Genomic DNA, 9,659 nt, shown 5'->3' with positions numbered 1-9,659 from the left:
GCTGACCTCAGTACAAACTCTTTTTCCCATTCTCTTTTATTGTACCTCCCCTTAGTTCTGTTTTTAAAGTAATGCAAAGTCACTCATTTATCTTCTCTAACACCATTTTTCTTCACGTCTCCATGCCACTAGTTCGAGAGAGCCTGAGCTTGGCAAAACCCCTCCTTATCCCAGATACTTTTCCTCTATCCCTTTCTATTTCTTGGGGGATGCAAGAGTTCCTTAAGAGAGAAGCCCTTGAAAGACAGCTTGGTAAGAGCAGCTGAAACGCTGAGAACAGTGGCACATCAATTACTAAATTAAGAAATTAATTTCTACTATTACAATGATTTCCAAGGTTCAAAAATAATAATGCTGATAATAGCAGTTGTTTGTGGTGAAAATATATGGGGAAAAAACCTCATACTTTAAAAAATGTTTTTACTTAAGGATGGGTATATGTATATCCTTATGCTACGGGGGAAAACAAATAAGTCAACATACAGTTGCATTGATACAAAGTAAATATAAGGACACAAAATGACAAGGCAGTGGTGAGGAGAGGTGGCGTATATTGAAGAAAAGCTTATCAAAGATTTTGAGGGCTTCCCTGGTGGCGCAGTGGTTGAGAGTCCGCCTGCCGATGCAGGGGACACGGGTTTGTACCCCGGTCCGAGAGGATCCCACATGCCGCGGAGCGGCTGGGCCCGTGAGCCTGCGCGTCCGGAGCCTGTGCTCCGCAACGGGAGAGGCCACGGCAGTGAGAGGCCCGCGTACCGCAAAAAAAAAAAAAAGTTTAAAAAAAAAGAACACAGTCATCTCTCAACAAATTGTTGCTAGTCCTCTCAGAGTTGCTATAACATCTCAGTTTGCATACAAATCTCAGTTGCTGAATTTAGATGTGCAAGAACTTCAACTTTCTGCTTCTATACCTGGCCTTATTATTATTATTATTTTTAATTCTTATTCCTTTGGGCAGCAGAAACAATCTCTGTCATTTCAGTTTTCCTGCCCTCACCCTGGGATTATGTCTGGGATTAAGGTGACATCTATATTTCGCCACACTGTATCTGCTCAGCTGTTCTCACTCCCGCCTGATATGGGGTGGTGTCCACACAGATTCTGTCCGGCTCTTTCGAGTTCTCTTAGCTACTCCTGTGCTCCTCCGGGGAACATGGGGTCATTGTACTGCGCCTGTTCCTTGCCAAGGTGATAGTGCCATGTGAGGCTCTCTCAGGCTATCAGTCTAGGTATGTGCACATTTTCTACTCTTGACCCACCAGCACCATATCTAAGAAAGTGGTTTGTCTTCCCCCCAGCCCTGCCCCTGCCTATCCTGCCTCAGCCGATAGAAGGAGCAGGTCACAGTGACCCTTGTGTTAGCAGAATGGCTAGGCTGGTGTAACACAGGGTCTGAAAACCAAGAGAAGTTTATTTCTCTCTCTCCCACGTAATGATCTGGGCTGTAAGGGCTGTTGGGCAACCTGCTTCGTGACATCATTCAGGGAACGAGGCTCTTTCCATCTGATTATTCTATCACCCCTTAAAGTATGTATTTCTTCCTCTCCATGGTCAAAGTCAGACTCAGCCGTATTCACGTTCCACATCACAGGTGGGAGAAGAAGTTCAAGCGAGTCACCCCTTTTAAGCAGGCGAGGCAGAAGTTACTCAGAACGTTTCCCCTCACAATCTTTTGATGAGAGCTTATCTCACGACCACCCCACAGGCTTGTCCAAGCCTTTCTTCCGACTATGCTCTGTATATTTCTGGTAGATATAGCACCTTCATCATTCCCAGTGGTGTTTATTTTCCCTTTTCCATTACTGGGTGTCCGTGGAGAACTTGCCCTGCTCCTTAATTGGCTTTGACAGTGAAAAGATAATGGAAACTATGGAAGTAGAATCAACAAGGCTTGACAACCAATTATAAATAGTTGGTGACTATTTTAGATTCCGCGCATAAGTGAGTTCGTGTTTGTCTCCTGTGTCTGCCTTACTTCACTCAGCATACACCAGCCCCAGGTTTAGCCATGTTGTTGAGATGGCAGGATTTCCTTCTTTTTAAGGGCTGAATATCATTTTATTGTATATATGCATTATATCTTCTTTAACCATTCATCTCTTGATGGACATTTAGGCTGTTTTCGTATTTTGTTTATTGTGAATAATGCTGTAATGAACTAAAATAGTCAAACTCATAGAAGCAGGGGGTAGTGGGAGGAGGAAATGGGGAGATGTTGGTCAAAGGGTTTCTGTTATGCAAGATGAATAAGTGCTGGACATACTAATGTACAGCAATGTGACTATCGTTAACAATATTGTATTGTATACTCTAAACTGGCTAAGAGGATGGGTCTTAAGTTTCTCATCACACATGCACACACACAAAAGAAGGAAAATGGTGACTATGTGGGGTGACGGATCTGTTAATTAACTTGATTGTGGTGATTGTATGTATATCAAGTTGTACATCTTAATTATATATAATTTTTATGTATCAGTTATATATCAATAAATCCAGAAAAATGGTTGGTAAGACAGAAGGAGGAATTGAAGTTTTGTTGTTGTTGTTGTTTTTAATGTTGAGCCTGGAGTGACATGAGCTGATATGGGAAATACCAGAAGAGGAACAGATTTAATGAGAATTAAAAAAAATAATAATCAAAATAATGATAATAACGATGTCTGGCATACATTATGTCCTGAGAATTTTGAATTTCTTACTCCATTCAATCTTCAAAACCCACTTACTTATTTACAGCCCTCCCTCGGTATCTGTCTGTGGGTGCTCAAGTCCCTTGCAGTTGGCCCTCTGTACCCATGAGTTCCACATCCGAGGATACAAAGGGCCAACGGTACGCGTTTTCCTAATTTAAGGATGAGGAGCCTGGGGGCACAGTGAGTTAACACAAATTGCCCAAGGTCATGTGGCTTGAAGCAGCAGCACAGAAAGTGCATCTTGGCCCTGGAAATCCAGAGCCTCTGCATGTAATCCCTGTGCTATACTGTAACCCCTTCTATACTGAGAAGAATCTGATTTTAGAATTAGGGATGATTTATGTCTGGGAAGCTGGGAAAATTCAATGCCTAGGAGAGATGATGGCTGAGGGTGTCTCAACAATCGAGGGCTGGAATCATCTGGAAGCATCTATTCATCTTTCTTTCATTGGTGTTGACTGCTTGCTGGGACCTAAGCTGGACTGTCAACCGGTGCACCAACTGGTCTTTGAATGTGAGCTGGGCTTTCTCACAGCATGGCCACCTTAGAGGATGTGGAGGTTTTTTATAGCAGCTAATGGAGAAAGTGTTTTATGTAACTTTGGCCTAAACAGCAAGCTACATGGAAGCTGCATCACTTTTCTGAAAGGTATGGTACTATTAAAATAGGTCCACAAATATTTTGATACTCCTTCCTTCAAAGAGTGGCACCTAGGCTGCTGCTGCCGTGACTTGGACTGCAGACCAGCACCCCCGGGCTGACAACTCCGCCGCTATGAAGACGTGAAGGAGTACAGCAACAGAGAGGAATTCGCAGAGGGATCCAAGATCAATGAGGCCAAGCATCAGCGGGATGACGCTAAAATGGTTATTAGAGGCTTGAGCTGGGATACAAGCAAGAAAGATCTGACTGAATATCTGTCTCGATTTGGAGAAGTTGTAGACTGCACAATTAAAACAGATCCAGTCGCTGAAAGATCAAGAGGATTTGGATTTGTGCTTTTCAAAGATGGTGATAGTGTTGCTAAGGCCCTGGAACTGAAAGAACACAAGCTGGATGGCAAATTCATAGATGTTAAAAGAATCAAAGCTTTAAAAGGGAAGGAACCCTCCAAAAAGGTTTTAGTAGGTGGATTGAGCCCAGATACTTTGGAAAAACAAATTAAAGAATATTTGAGGGCTTCCCTGGTGGCGCAGTGGCAGAGAATCTGCCTGCCAATGCAGGGGACACGGGTTCGAGCCCTGGTCTGGGAGGATACCACATGCCACGGAGCAACTGGGCCCGTGAGCCACAACTACTGAGCCTGCGCGTCTGAAGCCTGTGCTCCGCAACAAGAGAGGACGCAATAGTGAGAGGCCCTGCGCACTGCAATGAAGAGTGGCCCCCGCTTGCCACAACTAGAGAAAGCCCTCGCACAGAAACGAAGACCCAACACAGCCATAAATAAATAAATAAATTTATTTTTTAAAAAAAGAAGAATATTTTGGAGCCTTTGGAGAGATTGAAAATGTTGAACTTCCACAGATACAAAAATAAATGAAAGAAGAGTATTTTGTTTTATTACATATACAGCTGAAGAGCCAGTAAAGAAATTGATAGAAAGCAGGTATCATCAACCTGGTTCTGGGAACTGTGAAATCAAAGTGGCACAACCCAAGACATAGGCAGCAACAGAAGCAACCAAAAGGAGGATGAGGTGCTGCAGCTGGTGGACGACGTGGTACTAGGGGTCGTGGCCGAGGCCGACAGAGCACTTGTGGCAAGGCATCCTGAGGGGGCGGCAATCACCAAAATAATTACCAGCCATACTAAAGGGGGATGTTGGAGAAAACAGGCAGAGATTGCTGAAGTAACCCATCCTGCAGGACGACATTGAAGATTGGTCTTCTGTTGATCTAAGATGATTATTTTGTAAAAGACTTTCTAGTGTACAAGACAAAACTGTGTCCAGCTGTGTATGGCCACCAATTAGTTTTCTTTGTTTTTACTTTGTCTTTTGCTATCTGTGTTATGACTCGATGGGGATTTGTGTTTATACAAATTTTGTTTGTACGATTTCATGTTAAACCCCAAATAAAGGCTTCCTTGTGTGATTGTTTTTCTGCGTCAGGTACTAAAGAACTCTGTACAAGTGTAATTTCAAATAAGCAATAATTAAGGCACAGTTTGTTTTGTAGGGAGTGTTGATCCAGAGGGAGAAATTGTGGTGCTTTATGAATAGCCAGCTACAGTGTCTACCCTGTTCCCCTTTTTTGTTAGGTGTATTCTATGCTTTAAGGCTTCATTTCCCTGTTAACTGAGGCTTCCATCATACCTTTAAGTAATGTTGTTTCCTCTCTGTATATCTGGAGACTTTGTCATGAAAGTTTCTGTGGTATAGTTACAGTGTTGTGATTAGTGGAAGCTTTCTAGCAGACCATAAGCCTTCTGGTTATATTTTGAAAAGTAACTTTTTCTTTATTTTTCTTTTTTAAATTTTTGGTTGCATTGGGTCTTCGTTGCTGCATGCGGGCTTTCTATAGTTGCAGCGAGCGGGGGCTACTCTTCATTGTGGTGCACAGGCTTCTCATTGTGATGGCTTCTCTTGTTGCAGAGCACGGGCTCTAGGTGTGCGGGCTTCAGTAGTTGTGGCACGCGGGCTCAGTAGTTGTGGCTCGTGGGCTCTAGAGAGCAGGCTCAGTAGTTATGGCACATGGGCTTAGTTGCTCTGCGGCACGTGGGATCTTGCTGCACCGGGGCTCGAACCTGTGTCCCCTGCATTGGAAGGCGGATTCTTAACCACTGCGCCTCCAGGGAAGTCTGAAAAGTAACTTTTCAATGGCACAAAGCATGCTGGTAGCTCCTTTGATGAATAGAAAATATTTTACTTTGTTCTTGTCTCTGGAAAGACGTTTGTTATCATTCGCTGTATTCAGTGGTCTGCTAGAAAGATCTTTGGCTAATCGTAATACCATAACTTTGTTTTCTTGATTAAAATGTCCACATATACCCAGGGGAAAAACACTTAAACTGTGTTATGGGAGCTACAGTTTAAGAATATCAGATGTAGTTACATTTAACACAAGGATTTCGGCAAATAAGTATGAAGTTATTAAAGTTTGAACAAAAGTTAGATTAAAATATTTGAAGTAGTGGCTGAGTAGCTAACTTGTATACTATTCTATATTGGTATTCTATTGTATTCTAGTATTGTTATTATGTCACAGCAAGCACCAAACTGAACAAAATATTTTCTGTTGGGGCATTGTTAGGGAGCTATACTGGATGTTAACTGTGATGTGGTGTGAGTTCTTGGAAAAAGCCATGGTAGCAGGTATCATCATTTTTAGTGCAGTTAGTCATGAGCTCAGTAGTTAAGCATATCCGTATTCAGACATAAGAAGGAATCGTGGGCAAAGGTCTTCCTTAAATCTTATGTAAATGCAAATCTAAGTGTGACCAAGTCATGTCATTACAACAGGTCTTCCTGGTGCATTAAAGAGAAAAACGGTTCAGCTCTAGATTTTGGAGGATGTCCTGGGTAAATTGAAGTTTTGAATTTTACATTCAGTGTAGTTATTGAATTTAAGGGCTTTGTCTTTTTTTCTGTGGTTCCGTGCTAGCCATTAGGATTGGCATACATATTCACATGTGGAATAGTTGACCTCGCCTTCAACCAAGTGCAAATTTTTTTATACTAATGAACCCACCTTTTTCTGTTTTATTTGGTGCCTGCAACTTTCTTTGTTCCAATGATGTTCGTACTTGCTGGGCTATCCAGTTACAATGCTTTTGGGCTTGTTTTGCTTTTGTTTTGCCATTTGACCTTACACCTAGGCCAAGTACCAATGTTGGCTATTGCAAGGGATTGTTTAATTCTTTCAACACGCAACCTTAGGGAACAGAAAGCAGATTTTCACTTTATGTTGTCAAAGTCAGTAGGTGCAGTGTCTTTAGGGCAGTGAATCCTGTAAGTTCAAATTTATGATTAGGTGACACGTTGACATTGAGATTGTCCTTTCCCTGATCAAAAATGAATAAAGGCTTTTTAAACAAACAAACAAAAATTGGCACCTAATTTCCCTCCCTTGAGTGTGGAATGTACTTAGCGACTGACCTCTAATGAATAGAATATTGTAGAAGTGATGGTGTGTGATTTTCGAGATAAGGACACAAAGGCATTATGCCTTCTGCTCTCTCTCGAATCACTTGCTCTACCGTGATGCTCAAGCAATCCTATGGAGAGATTCACATGGCAAGAAAATGAGGCCTCCTGCCAGCAGCCATGTGAGTGAGCCATCTTGGAAGCAGGTCTTCCAACCCTAGTCAAGCCTTCAAATGACTATATCCCCTGCTGATATCTTGACTGAAACCTCGTAAAAGACCCTGAAACAAAAATCACCAGTTAAGCCACTCCCAAATTCCTGACCCGTAGAGATTATGGGTAATAAATCTTGGTTACCTTAAGTCACTAATTTTGGGGGTAATTTCTTGTGAAACGATAGGTGACTGATACACCGAGCCTCAGAGGTCATGGGACATCATTTGCTGCGTTCTATTGGTCAAGGGCTCAGATTCAAGGGGAGGGGACCCTGGCCTAGGCACTCAGTGGGAAGAGGGTCAAAATGTTTGCAGACATGGTTTAAACTGCCATAGAATGTTTAGTTTAGTGTACCTGCAAAATATAATTGGGGAGACAGCCACCACATACCTAGCAATGCAAGTCCTTTGCAGCACATGTAACATTTGTAATTAAATAATCATTTGTGTAATTTCTGGATGGATTTCTCTTGTCCTGCCGGAATGTGGATTTGCATCTCTTTTGTTCCTTCCTATCCCCAGAGCCTTGCACAGTGCTTCACGGATACTACACGCTCACAAGGTATCTGTTGAACAAATGTACAAATCTTTAGGTGATCAGGATGTTATGAACGTATATATCTGGCCCTGGAAGTGTTTTTGTTTTTTGAATTGTTATCCCCAAATAAAATTTCTGAATAATGCTTGAAAATACATAACTCATTCTTTACATTTGTATAGGATATGCTACTATTTATTACATTCTGATTGTCTCAGTTTATAGCTTCTCAAAAAACAACATGTGAAATAATTTTAGGAATTACATGGATGGAGTTTTAAACTTTTAATAGCTATGTGATTATTTTATTGCATGTTCAAAAGTGAAAAAAATACGAAGTGTGTGAATTAAAGGAAAATATTAGGTAAAGAATAGAATAGGTAGCATGCGGACATGGTAAAAATTACAAAAGTTATGCTTAGATGACTCAAGTTGGGTAAATATCATGAGACTGATCTTCTACAGTAAGACATGTAATCTGTGGTGGAGATCATTTCACCTCTGTTTTACAGAAGGTAAAACTGAAGTTTAGAAATTACAACATGGTGATTTTCCCACTCTTCCAGGCTACATGTAATGCACGCAACCTGTTTTAAACACTGCCTTTCAGTTCCCTGTAAACATATAGATATGAGGGTTGTACACAATCCCATCTGCTGACACATTTTACCTTTATCCCACCTGAACAAATGTGGAGACTTCACAGTTCTTAAATGATGATGGTGGAAGTCTTCATATCAGTCAGTGAGATCAGATTTGTGACTTAGTGTTTCTTAGCTCTCTCTCATTGTTGCCACTTAGATATCAGCTAAGCTCATCTTTCTTCATCGGAATCTTGTAGCTCTGTTGAGTTTTAAGTGAAAGAGGCAAGCGACTAGACCTAGAGGTCATTTCTTGAGAGCCATTTATGGGAGAGCGAGTGTATTTGTTTTCTATGGCTGCCTTAACAAATTATCATAAATTTAGTCACTTAAAATGAGATCAATGTATTAAGTTATAGTTCTGCCTGTCAGGAGTCTAGATACAGCATGGTCTTCTGCTTAGAGTCTCACCAGGCTGAAATCAGGTTTTGGCAGGGATGTGATCCTTTCTGGAGGCTCCGGAAAGGTATCTATTTCCAAGTTCACTTGGTTGATGGCAGAATTCAGTTCCATACAGTTGTAGGCTTGAGGTTCCTGTTTCCTCACTGGTTGTTGGTTGAAGTTTATTCTCAGCTTCTAGAATCTACCTGCATTCCTTGGCTTCCTTCATCTTCAAAGCCAGCAATGGTAGCTCAAGTTCATCTCGTGCTGTAACCTCTCCTTCTGTCTCATCTCTGCTTTCACTGGAGACAATTCTCAACTTTTAAGGACTCGTGTGATTAGATTGAGTGCACCCACAAAATCCAAGATAATCTGTCCATGTTAGAACCAGCTGTAGTCTTAATGACATCTGTAAAGACCCTTAACAGCAGTAACTGGATTAGTATTTGATTGAACAGCAGGGGACAGGAGTCTTGGGGGAACATCTTTAAAATTCTGCCTACCACGAGGAGTATCTTTATTTTTTTTTAATAAAAAGATTTTATTTAAAAAAATTTTTTTAACATCTTTATTGGAGTATAATTGCTTTACAATGGTGCGTTAGTTTCTGCTTTATAACAAAGTGAATCAGCTACACATATACATATATCCCCATATCTCCTCCCTCTTGCATCTCCCTCCTTCCCACTCTCCCTATCCCACCCCTCTAGGTGGTCACAAAGCACCGAGCTGATCCAGAGGGAGTATCCTGAACAGCAGCATATAGATACCTAATGACTCAGAAAACTAGTTAATTGCTCCATATACACCAAAGATTAAAGCTGAACCGGGGAGGGCATAATCAGAAAGAATATTCCTATTTAAACAGGGGAAGGAGGTGAGGCCACAGCAGTTACTGGTCCACAGTGATTCTGAAGCCTCCTGGGCAACTGTTGTCAGGTGTTCCCCCCTCTGGAAATAGGTAAAGTTCCTTGTTTCTGTCCCAGTTCTGCTCCTGGGAGTAGTTCCCAAGTCTGTTTCCCCCCATGGCTCTGGAAGATGTGCTTCCTCATCATGCCCCTTGCCCATTTCTGATGAGGGAAAATACGCCATTTGGGGTCTTC

At 41.7% G+C, this 9,659-nt stretch overlaps 1 pseudogene; it reads left to right on the top strand.

Moving 5' to 3' along the window:
- The first annotated feature begins 3,077 nt into the window (after positions 1 to 3,077).
- Positions 3,078 to 4,809, top strand: LOC137220960 (heterogeneous nuclear ribonucleoprotein D-like pseudogene; annotated as a pseudogene).
- Positions 4,810 to 9,659: the final 4,850 nt, after the last annotated feature.

The sequence above is a fragment of the Pseudorca crassidens genome, chromosome 3, assembly GCF_039906515.1.
Source record: "Pseudorca crassidens isolate mPseCra1 chromosome 3, mPseCra1.hap1, whole genome shotgun sequence".
In the NCBI taxonomy this organism is placed as follows: Eukaryota; Metazoa; Chordata; class Mammalia; order Artiodactyla; family Delphinidae; genus Pseudorca; species Pseudorca crassidens.
Note: the sequence above shows the minus strand (reverse complement) of the source record. Positions and strands in the feature narration are given on the sequence as shown.